Below are 16192 nucleotides of genomic sequence, written 5' to 3'. Positions count from 1 at the left end.
ACACACACACACACACACACACACACACACACACACACACACACCCTTATACACACACGCTGTCAAACATTACTGAGGATTATACTCCAGCCTGTGTGGAGGTTGGTTCTGTGGTAGAAGGTTTCACATCAAGTCCAGACACAAGAAGAAGCTAAATAGTGTTCCGTTACTGTAAATAAGATCAAGGATCTTTGTTCCCTCAGGTGTGCAAGAGGAAACGCATACATGAAACAGGATGAGGGTAGTTCAACATGTGCTTATCATAAAAACAAGTCAAGGCGTTACTCTGCTAGGGTCAAGGGTAGGAATAAAAAAATGTGGTTTATAAAATTGTGTGGAGCAGCTGGGATGAGAATAAGCTCCTCTAAATCTGAGACCAAGGTCTTGATTCTGAAAAGGGTAGAGTGCCTTCTCCGGGTCAGGGATGAGGTCGTGCCCCAAGTGGAGGTGTATAAGTATCTCGGGGTCTTGTTTACGAGTGAGGGAAAACTGGAGCGTGAGATCGACAGGCGGATTGGTGCTGCATCTGCAGTGATGCGGGCGTTATACCGGTCTGTTGTGGTGAAGAGAGAGCTGAGCCGGAAGGTGAAGCTCTTGATTTACTGGTCGATCTACGTTCCTACCCTCACCTGTGGTCACGAGCTTTGGGTAGTGATCGAAAGAACGAGATCACGGATACAAGCGACTGAAATGAGTTTTCTCTGAAGGGTGTCTGGGCTCTCCCTTAAAGATAGGGTGAGAAGTTCAGTCATCTGGGAGGGGCTCGCAGTAGATCCGCTGCTCCTTCACATCAAAAGGAGCCAGTTGAGGAGGCTCGGGCGTCTGGTTAGGATGCCTCAGGACGCCTCCCTGGTGAGGTTCTCCAGGCACCAACTGGGACGAGACCTAAAGGAAGACCCAGGACACGTTGGAGGGACTACTTCTCTTACCTGGCCAGGGAACGCCTTGGAATTCCCCCGGTGGAGCTTGCCCAAGATGCTGGGGAGAGGGAAGTCTGTTACCCCGCGACCTGACTCCCGATAAGCGGAATAAAATGGATGGATGGGGTTTATAAAATTATTCACAATAATCTGTTTCTGCATTTTTGCACAACATATCTTCTTGGCAGTGATGGAAGAAGTACTTTATTTTTTTCACTTAGAGCAACGCTAAAGAGTTTTTACTACTTAAATTATTGCTTTCAAAGTGGTTTCAATGGTTCTTGGGCAATTAGCCCTCTGCTGACCAGAAACTGCACTTGACAGTGTTGAGATTCAGGTAGGAACACTAGTGGCTCTCTACCTGCTTCATGGCAATAGCTGTTAACTGTATTGTAGCTATTATAAAGGCTAGCAGGTAGCTTTTTTAGATCACCAACAGTCAATAAAAAGCACAAGAAGAAGAAGTTTGTTCTTTGGTTGGCATCATGGTTGAGCCTGGAAATAAATGTTAGAGGGTAAGTAAGAGAGTAATGTCTTTGGAGGTGAAGAAACGAGCTAAATCCAGCGTGAACATCAGTGCATCCTACTCTAGTTTAGGGTTGTCACGGTAACCGATGTAGCGGTAAACCTCGGTAAAAAAGTTGACAATAATAATAACCGTCTTGTTTAAAAAAAACGACATTATCTCGGTGGATTACCGTGGCTGCGGTGTAGGCGCGGTGACCCTTACCAGCCACCGTATCATCTGCTGAAGTTGCCGGCAGCACATGAGCACTTTGTTATTTACAACCAAACTTTCTTGAAGCTAAAGCTGAAATAATGGCCAAAGGAGGAGACGGCAGCGCTCAGGACATTTATTATCCCTCAAAGAAGACAAAGTGGGAAGTACGGGCATATTTTAGATATTTGAAGAATGCCGAGGGAGTTTATAGAAGACGGCTATCCTGTTTGCAGCACTTGCAGAAAAAGTGTCTGTGAAAGGCAGCAACGCTTCAAATCTCATGGCACATCTGCGTGACCATCACCCACAACTCTACAGTCAACGCAAGGCAAGCTAACGTTAGCGTTTTAGCTAAAATGCGTGATCCGAGGACTTGGGTTGAGGGAGAATGCAACGAGTCGCTATATAAAGCAGCCGCAGCGCCGCTACCTGCATATAAACCGTGTCGCGGACACCCCCATGTTGAAATGACGCTATGCATTACGGGGCTCCCAGGGGCAGATAAGAGTTGGTCTCTCTCCGAGAATAACTATGAATTTATGACATTTTCCCACATCTGCAAAGCTCACTGGAAGGACACAAACCGAGGACGATATTTTCCTGATATAGGGTTTATTACTCAAGTAAGGGTAAAAAAGTATCTGATTAGAAGGCTACTTGAGTACTGAGTATCATCTGATCTAATATGTTTAAATGATGACATCAAACAGACATGAAATAAGAAGTTATGGGCAAATATTGGTATTTTAAAGACTACAGGGGAAAAATGTAAACAAATAAACAACATAATTACAAAATAACACATTTTAGGCCAAATTTAGACACAAACTGAGGACAATATTTTCCTGATATACAGGGTTTATTTGGTATTTTAAAAATGTAACACGTTTTAAAAAATACCGCGATAATACCGAAAACCGTGATAATTGTGGTCATAATAACCGTGAGGTTAAATTTTCACACCGTGACAGCCCTACTCTAGTTTGAGGGAGCTTAAGGAGGCTATAAAATCACGGACTGGTGGTGACCTGGCTTTGTTGTTACTGAACTTTTAAGTAATCCATTTTTGTCTGATAATGTGAATTATTTTGACTTTGTGGTTTATTTTATTATTAGTTGACTTGTGTTAGCATTAGCTCATCGTTAGCAATAGCTACAGGGTTGTTTACGACAGTTGTAATTCCACTTTCAACTAATAGGAAGTAAAAGTGGAAGTAGCCAGAAGTATTGATGCAAGTAAAAGTATTATGCATTTCAAATTTACTCAGAAGTAAATAAGGAAAAGTATTCATCTAACATTTGAATATTCATTGTGTAATCTATTAACTTTGTAATGGAAGAGGGAGTGTGTGTAAGGTGGGGTCAGACAAAATACAAATCAAAGTACTTTTACTTTATAAACGCTTTAGAACATACAGAAGAAAGTACAGATTATTGTTTTTAAATGTAGTAAAAGTTAAAAGAATAGGCTTCAAATAAACTACTTGGAGAACAGATACAGAAAAATTGTACTCAAGTAGTAACAAAGTACTTGTACTTAGTTACACACATTCACTGCTTCTCAGGCCCCACCCACACCAATCTGGAGTTCTTCAGTTTCCTAATAAAAACGTAACAAACGGGAAATGTCGTATTTTAGGTATTAAAACATTGAACTTGATTTCATCATCAGAATCTGGAAGTCTCTACATCTGACACCAGAGCTGCTGACTGTGGCTCACGTCGAGTCTCACTGCTGATTTATAGACTCGACGTGTACACAAGTGAAAGACGGTGGTTGTTTACGGTTTCATAAAACCATCTCCAGAAATATTCAGAGTTTTTGCATTTATGAGCTCCAACAAGTAAAATGTGTAAAACGTATTTTGCAGAAGTGTTGCAGAGGTCTGCAGGTTTTCCTTGGATGTATCAGTTTCAATCATGTGGTGCATCAAATCACAGGGAAAAATCAGTCCTTGTGACTGCAGCTGCTGGATAATTGATCTTGCTCCTTGTGCTGCCCGTGTTAAGGTTCCCTCTCTTATTCTGGTCATTTAAAGTCTACAGTTATTTTAATTGGATCTTCTTTTGGACGAGATCCGAGTGTCCTTGGATCCTCTTCAGCTTGGGTCGTTTCTCCGAGTGAATTCATCCACGTACTGAAACCAAAACAGTTTTCCAAGCAACAGTTTAAGGAGTTAATTAAGAGTGCTGGCATGGAGCGCACATAAATACTACGGCGGACTACACACAGGTAAAGAAATGCATAAAAACGGTTAGCGTTGTGCTGTGAGATGCCGTGTATAGAACCCTGATGGCTCAGCGGATCAGATTTACGGCAGCTCATCCCATCCACTGCCACGGGATGGAAAAAAGTTAACTGGAGCACGCCAGCTCCGCACGTTATAACTCATCCCGCCTCGCTCCATTTTATTCAGCAGAGCACGTTGGTGAGTATTTGGCTCATGTTTTTGTACCAATAAAACATAATCAGTCTGCCAGGACCAAGGTCGACCCTTTTCCTTATTCATTGTGATGATCATTCTGGCCCCGCTGAAGGTCGATGAGCCGCTGTCCTGTTTTATTCTCCTGCTTTAGCTCTGAAGATTGATCATGTGGTGACGTTTAATTACGAGTTAATTGCAGATCATCGTTTCCACAATATTCTACTTGTGTATCCAGATTGTTTGATCCAGAGTTTGCTAACAGAGTAAATGTTTGGACACGGTCACAGTGACCACATCAGGTTTGTCATGATGGGACGGCCGTTGCAACTCCTCTGTCGGCATGAATGCAAACGGATGTTGGCTCAGTGGGAACTGGCCTGAGCCTTTTACAGCTAAACGAGGCGTTGATTCACCTCTCATAGAGAGAGAACATCTGAACCATTAGATCAGTTAACTGTATCGTCGGTTGGATCATGCATTGGTAAGATTACATTGACTGTATAGCCTGAGATGGATGGACCCTCCGCGCCGTCACCCGTACGTTTCTGAAGAAGATGAACAGAAGCCCAGTGGGCGGTTCCCATCTCCACCATCTTGGTCGAATCACGCGTCTCATCAGTCCCAGAAAATACAAAAATGGAGTTGAAAGCGGGTTGTGAGAGTGGGGGCAGGTGATTGACACCCATCCAACTCTGAGATGATGTAGCTACGAGTGAACGGAACTAAACGATGCTAACCAAGGTTGGTGGGTGTTTTCAGCCAAAACAAACAAACCCTGTTGGGTGAGTCTACTAATCTCTGCCTTCAAGGCTGTAACACTTTTAGCGTAAGGCTGAGGCCTTTCCTGGAGCAAGTGCCAGCGCAGAGGGCTCACCTTCATTTTAAATGGTTGACGTAAAATAATTCACCCCCCTCAGAGTTGTCATGTAGACTAGACCTATTAAACCTAAAATGTTTATGGTACCAGAATGTAAACATGTTTATTTCTGCTTTTTTAACATGAGAGTCAATGAGAACTTGCTCCTTTCTGGAGCCAGCCCCTAGTGGACGAGGAGGGAACTGCAGCAGTTGTCACTTCCGTGTTGGCTTCACTTCTGGTAGCCTGCATTTTCTCTTTGGTAGATTGTGGTTTTCTGTGGCAGAACAAGCAAATTGTTTATCTAAATGATGTTTCATTTATTGGGCAACGGTGACACAGGAGCTAAGTGCTCGCCCTGTGATTGGAAGGTTTCAGGTTTGAGCCCCGCTTAATCTGTCGTTGTGTCCTTGGGCAGGACACTTAACCCACCTCACCTGCTGGTGGTGGTCAGACCCCCCAAGGGGTCCCCACAAAATTACAGGGGGTCCCCACCATTTTGTCTTTGCTGAGATTGAGAGGTTAGCAAGAATGTATTTGTAAAAATTACATTTATAAACTCCCAATAACACACCCTACATTATAATCAGAAGTCCGTATATAATTTATAATTCTGTGTGTCTGTGTAAAGATGGTAATTGATCACATTTAATGTGTGTATGAAGGTAGGAGTTGGGGTTGGGGTCCTGGCTTGTCTTGGACATGAGCAAGGGGGTCATCAAAAAAAAAAAAAGAAATTGGGAACCCCTGGTTTAAACCCCCCAAATCCACCCCCTTAAAGCTTAGTTTCAATAACAGAGGCCTATTGGGTCCCATTGTTAAGGTCTTTGGGATGACCCGACCAGGACCTCCCAGAGCTGACACTAAGAAGGTCAAGCATTATGAAATAATTAGTGCCTCTCATCCGACGAGCTTTTCTAATTTCATGCACAAATGTTAATCACCAGGCTTTATCTCCTCATAGACTAATGTCAAAAATCTGAATCAGACCACTTCGAGTCTGAAAGCCTTCAGGTGGAGCATCAGGATTAGTACCTTCATCAGAAGCCTGCCTTATCAAGTCCTATACATGTCTGCTGCCTTCTGCTGGAGGATGTACAGGTGTTAAGGGCCAATTTTATGTCTTTATTGCTGGTAAATGGTTATAGAAATAGACAGTTTTATTAGACAATTATTGATCACTTGTAAAGACTAGATATTTATCAGGAGTTTAAACTAACCCACACTTTAAAAATGATTGGAAATCAGCACTTTTAGAAGTTTGGTGTCCTTTAAAAACGGATTCATATCCTCAGAAGCATCCTCAGCCTATAGAAGCAAAACATTTCTCGTGAGAATAACAAAGTCTAGCTGCTTTTGTTTGGACCTGCTGGAAAATGAGCAGAAAGCCATCAGCGCGTTCAGACTGGAGGATAAAATACTGACAACATTCTGAAATCCCAGCATGTACGGGCGTTTTGTGCAGCCAATAGGAAGTCCTGAGGAACGTTTCATGTCCAGTAACAGAAGGATGAATCAGAACGCAGCATGAGAACACAAACTCTGTATTCTATTCATTTGCATTTTCTCTGCACCATCGGGTCCCTTCCTGGTTCTGATTATAACTGGTTTAAAACTTCACCACCAAACATCATCAGATCTAATCCAACCCGTCAGCGTTTCTTCTCCTGGCTGCTGCAGTCATCACAAACAGCTTCTCCTTTACGAGTCCTGCTCGTCATTAGCGGCGGTGTTGGGATTTGCTTGGCTAATAATCAAATGGATAACAAAGTGCAGCTCCCCAGCAGTTCATTAAACGCCCCAAGACTCCCTTCCTGCATGTTTCCATGCAACTGATTTTTTTACTGACCACTCCAAGGACGAGCGGAGAGGATAGGTTGACACGTCGGATCAGCCTAATTTAGAAATGGATTTTTACACGGGGCCGTGAATGTTTGAGATGTGGAAACAAATCCAGGTGGAAGTGAAGCAACGATCCTACAGGGGTGCATCTAAATGAACTCTGTCTAATAATGTAAATCATCCATCATTTACCTCTGAGATGCCCCTGAAATAAAAAAAAAATGGAAATGGGGTTGAATTAATTCAGTTTGTGAAATAAAAACCTGCATCTTTAGTGGTGGAGAATTTCTTTAGACTCACGGTTCTGACCTTCTACATTACATCAGGTAGTGTGTGTGTGTGTGTGTGTGTGTGTGTGTGTGTGTGTGTGTGTGTGTGTGTGTGCTGAGGAGACTGCTGTACTTACAGATGCAGAATGCCGAGGGAATGGATTCATTACTGGGAGCCGTGTTGGCCATGTTGGAGCTGACAGACTAAATTGTGGTTGTACTTTTAGTTGCCTCTGAACATTTGTCTCTAAGTGTTCAACAGATGCTTCTGTGTTAGAAAGTCAAGGCGGTTCTGCTTAAATGAGGAAAACTGTTCGTAAACTTAAAGAACTGTGCTTAAACTGGAGAGACGCTTAACTGCAGCTCATTAAAGTCTGAGGCGAACTTTTCATGTAACGAAGCCCTGAGCCAAACGTTGATGAGTCTGGTGTTTCTGCTCTGACGTCTGCAGCATCCATCCAGCCTGCTTTAGAAACTTCTTTGTATGAACAAAATGTCCCTTAATTTGCTTTTGATTTGTGTTTTTCACTCTTTCCCATATGCAAATGTTAAGATTCAGGCCATACATTCATAACAAGGCTAATATAAATGGGCCATAAGGGCGAAACTTCCAACACCCAGCTGTTCTGTATTCGTTTGACTTGAATTAGAGGTTGGTTATATCCCAGTTTTCACTAAAACGTGGCTTTAGAGTAGCCTGACAAGCCATCCTATTTATGTAAATACATAGTTTGGCCACGACCTGTAGACAAATCTCAGTCAACGGATGGAATCTACATTTGTCTTTCACACTGTCTCCGCATGCAATTGGACAGCACTAGGACCAATCACAGCAACAAATAACGTGACGTTTCCATCTCTACAGCAATAGGGAAGTCCGCCATACACGTCAAAAAAGAAGCAAATACGTCCATTAGTGTCGGCGCAAAGGCTCTTCGACGGGCTCACAGAGGGTGACGGAGACATGCTCAACATTTTAAATAGCCATCGAAAGTCGATCACGAGCTTGTGATTGGTCAGGACGCCAACCCTAACCACCTGAACAGAAGATCAAATGTGAAAACCTTTCCGACACTACATGTGCGTCTCTCCGTTGCAGAGCTCACGGAGGTTTAAATCAGGCTTGAAGTACCTCTTTCGGCTCATCTCACAGAAAAACCCAAGTCTAAATCGTCCAAAATGGATGCCAAAGGCTTTTCAAAGGCTCATGCCTTCTTTGTTATTTTGCTCCATTGCACCTCTGGTGCTAAGCCTGCCCACGTCTCTACAAAAGGAGTGCTGTGATTGGCCCGACCTAAAAGTGTTTGGGCCAGTGATAGATTCGCTGAGGCTACAATGGAGCGTGGCTAGACCGACGTGAGTTACTTGAGGCTCTTCTCATAGATTTTTGCCATCAAAGCTTTTCCATAGACTCTCATGTAGGAACGCCCACGCTCTATAGTTCATTGATCACAGTCTGGAGTTCGTGTTGGCCTTTTTTATGTGTGGTTATGTGAGATGTTGCTTCATCTGGCAGCAGAATGAATAAAAAGGCCTTAAATGCTCATAAACAGATACTTTAGCACTATAACTGATTCATTGATATAAAGTTTCTCTAACTTACCAAAGCCACCTTACCTTTATGTAAATAAAGAGCTGACATCATGCAGAAATCTGCTTTTTGTGATGCTTTTATGTTTTGCTGCTGATTTCTTTTTAAAAACTCAAACCATTTGAACTTTTTACCCACCGATGGTTAAAAACCTTTTAAACAGGGCTGCTCAATTAATCGAATTTTAATCCCAATTACGATTTGAGTTTTGAACGATTATAAAAACAAAACAAGCCGATTATTTGCTCCTCCCACTTGCGCTGCCCTAAGTTGCAAATGAAGCGCTCCTCCCACAGTGTTGCCAACTTAGCGACTTTGACGCTATTTCTACCAGCTTTTCAGACCCCCTTCTTGACTTTTTAAATCTTAAAAGTACCTAGCAAACACCTGAGAAACATCTCTGGTAACCCTTAGCTACTTTCTGGATAACTGTCGTTGACATTTCCTGCAGGTTAGCTAAACACTCCGCCTGCGCTCCGGACCGTTCTTCAGGACATTAGGAAAGGGAATGATGTAGTGACGTGTCAGTCGCTAAAGAAACAGCTCTCAGAGCCGATTCCCTGTTGGATTAACCAGAGTGAGTGACACACACACCGTACCTGCGGACTCCTGAGCCGCTAAAAACAGCTAAATGTGCGCGTGCGGCGTGCTAAACACACGTGCAGCTTGCCCCTGATTGCTGTGAGACCGGGTTGAGGGGTGGGGGGTGCAGCTGTGGTTGGGACAATTATTACATTAACTGATGGACTTGTAAATAAATAGTTTATAAATAAGGTAGCAACAGATAGAAATAAGTTCGTCACACTGATAAATAATAACTAAACTCTCTGAGGACACGGTGCTAGTACACGCTCCTACAGCACCTTGACACGACTAAATACATATTATGCAACATTTTGTGAACATCAATTTATTTGTTATAACATGCTACTGTATAATTCTTGCTATTTGCAAGATATTGGTATTTGGGTCTGTACTGGTTAGACTTACATGAGTTAAACCAAGGTCTATAGCCCTTGGGTCTTAGACTATGAACTATAAGCATATTGGTCTTTTTATACTGGGAATCAGGAGTTATTTTAGTGATCATTTGTTTCTTATTTATTTTTGTCCTGATTGTGCCCTGAGCAATTTTATGACTGAATAAAAACAAATAAAATCAACATAAATTGAAAAATCGTCTTAACTGATCGAGATCTCAATTTCGGTCATAATAATCGTGATTATTGTTTTTGCCATAATCGAGCAGCCCTACTTTTAAAGAATAATTTTTCTTCCTCCCAGACAAAAACGCGCGGCTCCACTGACTACCCGTAAACTTCAGAGTCAAGTTTAAAATCCTGACTTTTGTTTTTAAGGCCCTGAACGGTCTGGCTCCGGATTACCTGTTGGATCTCGTGACTCGTTATGTGCCAAACCGAGCATTGAGATCTGCGGATTGCCTGCTGCTTCGCGTCCCATCAATGAAATACAAAACGCGGGGGCAGCGTGCTTTTGTCTACGCTGCTCTGACACTCTGGAACGCTCTTCCTCTTTCAGTGAGGCTGGCACCATCCCTTCTCCGGTTCAAGTCGCTGCTTAAGGCTCACTTTTACGACCAGGCATGTTGAAATCTCTGACTTTTATTATTTTATTATGTGTCTTTTATTGACCATGATTATCTGCCTTGTTGTGCATTTTATTGTTGACCGTGTTTTGTTTTATATTGTGTTTTTACTTTTTATTCTGTACAGCACTTTGGTCGGCTGTCATGCCGTTTTTAAATGTGCTTTATAAATAAAGTTGGTATGGTATGGTAAAAACATCCATGGATGACATCATTCCCCAACTCTCCTCCAACATGCTGTTTTAACTCTCCTTCTGGTTTGTTCTGAATCTCTATGGAGGACCACAGTGCTGAAGGAAGATTATCTCCACAGATTACAGTGTTTGTCTCATTTTCCCCACAAATCGATGTCTTAATATCTCCAGTCTGCATTTATGAGCCGCTCCAAGCGTCGGCTCCTCTCTGGAGCTCGTCAGAGAGCAGAAAGTGGCAGGTGCTCTTATCAAAACACGTTTTACAACGTTGAAAGATGTGGCTGCAGGTCTGTTTAACGAACACAGACATTTGAATGATGCTTTATTGGGGCGATCATAACTACCAGCTGATATTATGTAGTATAATAGCATTTATTGCATCTGTAAACACAACCAGAATAATAAAGATTACATAATAAGTACTTATTTTACACAAAAGGCTAATAATATGTAGCTAAAACTGTCTGAGCGCTTGCTGGAAAATAAAAAGTGAAAATGCTAAAAGTCAAAACACAATAAGGTATTTCCACATTTGATTTAGCGACTCAGGTGTAAATTAAGGTAATTGTTTCTTTTTTAAGAAAACAAACAAACAAACAATTGGACTGAAAACTAAAATTAGTCCAGGTACTTTTAATGTTATTATGTCAGAGGACACGATAGCGGGAGGCCCTGCCCTGCTTGGTAAACATGTCAAATCCTGGATATGAACAGCCAATGAGAAGACACCAGACACGGTCGGACAGGAAGTGAGAGCCGCGTATAACCGGGGTCTGTGGAGCCACGTGAACACGTGTTTGACCTGAAGTCAACATGCTAACAACATGTGAATAACGCAAGTTCTAGATTTTTTATTGGTTGATTTTGTTGACTATTGAAAGCATCACTGATTTTTGTGTCATTTATTTAGGGACAGATGTTTTTGCTCTATTATCTGAATTAGTGAATCTGTTTAGTTTTGCTTCTTTATCTTTTATTAGTTTCCCTTAGGCAGGTTCCTGAACCCTTCAGCTTCTGACCCACTTCAACCGACAATAAACAAAACAGCTTTTTAAAATCATGAATAACATTTACGTTTGGCTCAGTCAGGATCAAACACTGAGCTCAAACCTCATTTTTATGAGCTAAACTTGTGTCCTTACCCTCACCTTTAAGGTTAGACGGAGGTACTACGTGGGTTTTTCTCTCACCTGCGTCGCATCGATCCTAACTCAGACTACATCTGGTTACTAGATGCACCAACTCAGATCAGCTTTCCTTTTTATGGTCTATCTTAATTAAATCTATGCCTTCTTAACAGTTTGTCATCTCATCTACTTTCCTCTTCTACCTGCTCTCGGATCATTATTCAACAAGTCTACTCAGACAGCGTTCTGGCGTGTGGTGGTTTGGTGAGTTTATCAGAAACAGGATTTAAACGACTCATAAATGACGTCCTTCCATTGTTAGACTTGTTAACGGAGTGACGGGTGAGACACGTTGCAGTGTTTTCCTCTGAAGTAGCAACAGGAGCCCGGAGGTGAGTCGATTCATCAGCAGCTCAGACGGATGACTTACAGCTCAAACAAAAGGATTTGCTCTACTACACAAAACCAGAGGGCAAAAACACATCTGCTTGTGTTTCTGCCCCTGAACCCTGCAAGTGGCATTCGATCTTTTTGACACCCATGACACCGCTCCCAGATGTCCACATCCGTGATCAAACGAGCAAAAACAGCAAGTGGAAGGAAGAAGAATGGTGGGTAATGTGATACTGACTCATGGTCGTGGAATGGCGTCCCAGCGCTCCAGTTCACCTGCCAGACCTGGGCTGATTGACATCACCTGTTTCCCAGACCACAACAGCCCCAGCAGGGTTCTGGATGTTCTGAGGCACCTCCTGGTAGCCCATAAAGCCCCATCAGGATCTGAGCCCTGCAGCCATTCAATCAGGAATTTACTGGGCTATTGATTTCACCACAAGGGTGGTGTCTCACACCCTGGGAACAATAACAAGCCCATAAAAGCCTAAAGTGGACTTTTACCTAAAGGCCTGAAGACTTGGCCTTTAATGTGAAGAGAGGCATGAAAAGACTAACGCTCTAATTTCCCTCTGGGATTAATAACGTATTTTTGAATTTGAATTGAATGAAATACATCCGATTTAGTCCTTCTGCCATCTTAAGGAACAACTTTGTTGTTTTGACACATATCGTAAGACTCTCAAAGTTAATGCCAGACAACTGGAAAATGTCGATAAGATGCTAATTATGAAGAGCAACGTAAAGGATAACTATCATTTTGGCTCCAATTTCTACAAACAAACAATGTTGGCTTCTGTGTTTATAGTCTTTCTCTGCCTCGTTTCCTCTCTTATATTTGAGTTCAGTGCAATAAAACCACCTGCAGCGTCCACCTAAATATTACATCTGCACGTGCTCTATAGCCCTCTTTCAGTGAACAACTCTTCTTCTGCTGCCATTCCTGCTACTTAGCAGTCCCGTTTTTGTGAATAGTGACACCTGCTGTTCAAACGGAGAATGTCTTTACTCTGATCAGGTGGATAAATGGATTTTCAAGAAGAAATTACCTCAAGTTAGCGTCTACTTTAGTATTTATGATTGAAGAATGAGCATTTTTCCATTCAAAATGGAACGTTTTCATCAGGAAACACAAATCTTGTCCAGAATCACAGCTTCTGGTGATTTTAGGCCAAAATCTGTCCTTTTGATTTTAGCGGCTTTTGTTTCCTCACTGACTCGTGATGTTTGCATAGTATTGTGACACATATCGTAAGACTCTCAAAGTTAATGCCAGACAACTGGAAAATGTTGATAAGGTGCTAATTATGAAGAGCAACGTAAAGGATAACTATAGTTTTGGCTCCAATTTCTACAAACAAACAATGTTGGCTTCTGTGTTTATAAAACCGGCAGCTCTCTCTTCATAATATAAACATTTTATTTCTTCTAGACTCTCAAATCGTTGGTCAGAGATCATTTTATTTATATATCATTTAAATTCACACAACAGTTTAGCAAATTTAAAGCTTTTGATCCAAATCAATCTGCTTTAAGGCCACTAGGGGGCGCGTGAAACAAGCTGCAGGTGTAATCTTACATTTAAGATCCCGATGAGTTCATTTATTAGCACTTTTTGATATTTGGATCTTAAATTTTGCCAAAAGTAAATTTTTACAGAAACATCCTGCGTTCTGGCTGGTCGAATAGAGATGTGACTTTTTAAAGTGCCAAATCAAAACAATGAATAATTTTTAATATACTGTCACAACAGAAATGCAGCTAAAGCCAACGAAAAACTAAAATATTGATATTATTATTCACTTCATTCAAATTTCCCTTTCTTTTGAGGGAAAGACTCCATAAATGTTGCATTTTCTGCTTCGTTTCCAGCTTTACTCGCTTCAGCCAACACGACTTCACAGCTTTTTCTGGCTTTAAAAATCCCCCAAATGTTCCCGACAGCAGTGAAGTAGCCAAGCGACCGTATCATAAATCTCCCACGAGCCCCGGGAGCGTGCGGCGCAACCCTGCGTGGCGTCCTGGAAAACCCAGACTGATCAACTTTGGGGCCTTTTTTTAGGACAAAGTGTCCCTCTGGAGTCTATTGTGGCGTTTCCTGCAGAGCCAGAAGAAACCCAACTGTTGATGCAACACAAGTTGAGCCGATTACAGGAGGAGGTGAGAGGAGGAGCAGACAGAGGGAGGAAAGGAGCGTACAGAAAGAACATATCGATGCTTAATGAATTCAGTCACAGCGGAGCACAATGAAATCTTTATCCTCGGGGGATGAGGCAGGGGACTTGGCAGAGCATCGCAGCACCACTGCGAGGGTGAAAAATAGCAATCCCACTGTCCCCTGTTGGCTCTTCTTCATGTCAGCTGCCTTGGTTACACCGTTGGCTGCCAGCAGCCCCCTGTACCCCCCTTCCACCACTCCATTTCTCCTCTACCTCCTCCATCCATCTTTCTTCCTCCACCTCCAGGCAAACTCACTGTGTCCATCCTCCTCAATGTTTTCAACTTTTCCCCACATCCCGACCCCAACGGGTTCCCACTTACCTTCTCCCAGGTAGATTTGGTCACCATGAGCTCCAGCAGCATGAATATTATCTCAGAAGAAGAAGAAGAATGAACGCCTACCTTTGAAACCCTCTCTGATTTTCAGTGAGATGTTCAGAACTTCTTTCCCTTTCCAGCCGTCACCGTTTTCTTCAGTTTTCTCACTTTTCCTCCCTTCCGAGCGAGTTGTCCCTCTGAGTCTCTCCTCTGGAGTCTGATTTAAAAAGAGAAGTCCTCCATGCAGAGAAGAGGAGGTAAAAAAGCTCACACCTCTGTGGATCAGCTCCTTCCAGCCGGCTCTTATGGGTGAGTGAAGTGCGAGGCGAAGTAATCATCAGGTGAAAAGACGGACCTCCTCCCTTTGCTTCTGCTCAGAGCGAGGAGTACAGGCTCACTCAGCAGCTCTCCCTCTTGTGTCTGAGCCCTGTGCTGTTGCTCCATCCATTCCCCTCGTATCTCTCCCTCCCTCCCCTCTCCTCCCTCCTCCCATCACTGCATGGCTCATGAATGCTTAGACACGGCAATTGTAGCTGAAAGGCTCCATATTAACCTGCAGGACTCCAAATACACTCCTTGGCTCCTCTTACTTTTGCAGTTTTTCTTTGTTCTCCCTTTGCTGCGACCCGTCTCACCGTGTATGTGACCCTCCCGAATGGTACAATCAGTCCTTCTTAGGTGGAGTGATAGTCTATTAACTTTGTGGTTCCCACACTTCACTGGATTTTATTCACAGACTCTCCAAGTCGCTTTGAAGGGTTCAACATCAGGCTGTGAAAGTGTGTTTTTCACTCGTAGAGAAACTAAATATTCATGTGCAGAAGAATTGTTTAAGTGAATATTCATCACCCTTCTGTCGTTGGCTAATCAATAATTAAAGGTTCTGAATTAAGGGACTAGTCGTGTTTGTGGGGAACTTTTTGGAGTACGGTGTAGATTTCAGGACACCCTGGAGTCTGAGGAAAATATCAGATCGGGCTTAAAGATATGCATCCTGCAGGTGGCGTTGTTGTCAGGACACGGCGTATAAGTACATCATCAATGTGCGACAGTGGCACAACGTAAGATTAGGCTCCTAACACCACAGCGAGTTTCTTCACATCTCCCTGTTACATGAACTTTTGCTACGATTATGCTTTAATAACTTACGGTTAGGATTTGAAATCCACACAACGGTATATAACGTTATCAAAAAGTTGGGTTCTGACGTTGCGTTGCATATTGATGACATGTTTGGACATCAACTAGCCATGACATGGCAATGACACTTCCCTTTTCCTCCGTTCTGAGGTGAGCAATATGTTTTTAACAAACACCTGGCAGTGGCGCCACCTGTAGGATGCATGTTTCCATGAGTTTGTTTGGTCTGATGTTGATTTGTTCTCAGATCCTTCTTCCTCGTGGCATTAGTCAGACGTCTGATGAAACCTGATTCTTTTACCTCTGTGGTACATCTCGGATGTATGATGACGTATTCCTGAGACCTGAGGAGAATCTACACCGTGCCAAGGCTGCTCAAACGTCAACGAGTCTCACATTTAAACAATTACTTCTCCAAACGTTTAGTTTAGGCTCACATGAATCTTAATGCATTTGTCAATAAGTCTTTGGAAATTGCTTTAATTGCTTGTAGTTATCCGTTGGTAACCATGGAAACGTCCGACAATCATCTAAAAACACGAAGGCTGCAGAGTTGGTGACAGCACGCC

General features: G+C 42.6%; 1 protein-coding gene across 1 annotated transcript in view; it reads right to left on the bottom strand.

Annotated features, from left to right (window-relative positions):
- LOC107383089 (cadherin-20) overlaps positions 1–14708 on the bottom strand; it is a 105479-nt gene extending 90771 nt beyond the window's left edge. The window contains exon 1 of the mRNA XM_015955514.3: positions 14568–14708. The gene's annotated coding sequence lies outside the window, so the exon portion shown is untranslated. The remainder of the gene's footprint in view (positions 1–14567) is intronic.
- Positions 14709–16192: the final 1484 nt, after the last annotated feature.

Source organism: Nothobranchius furzeri, chromosome 7 (genome assembly GCF_043380555.1).
Source record: "Nothobranchius furzeri strain GRZ-AD chromosome 7, NfurGRZ-RIMD1, whole genome shotgun sequence".
Taxonomy (NCBI): Eukaryota; Metazoa; Chordata; class Actinopteri; order Cyprinodontiformes; family Nothobranchiidae; genus Nothobranchius; species Nothobranchius furzeri.
This window is presented reverse-complemented; position numbering and strand designations above follow the sequence as displayed.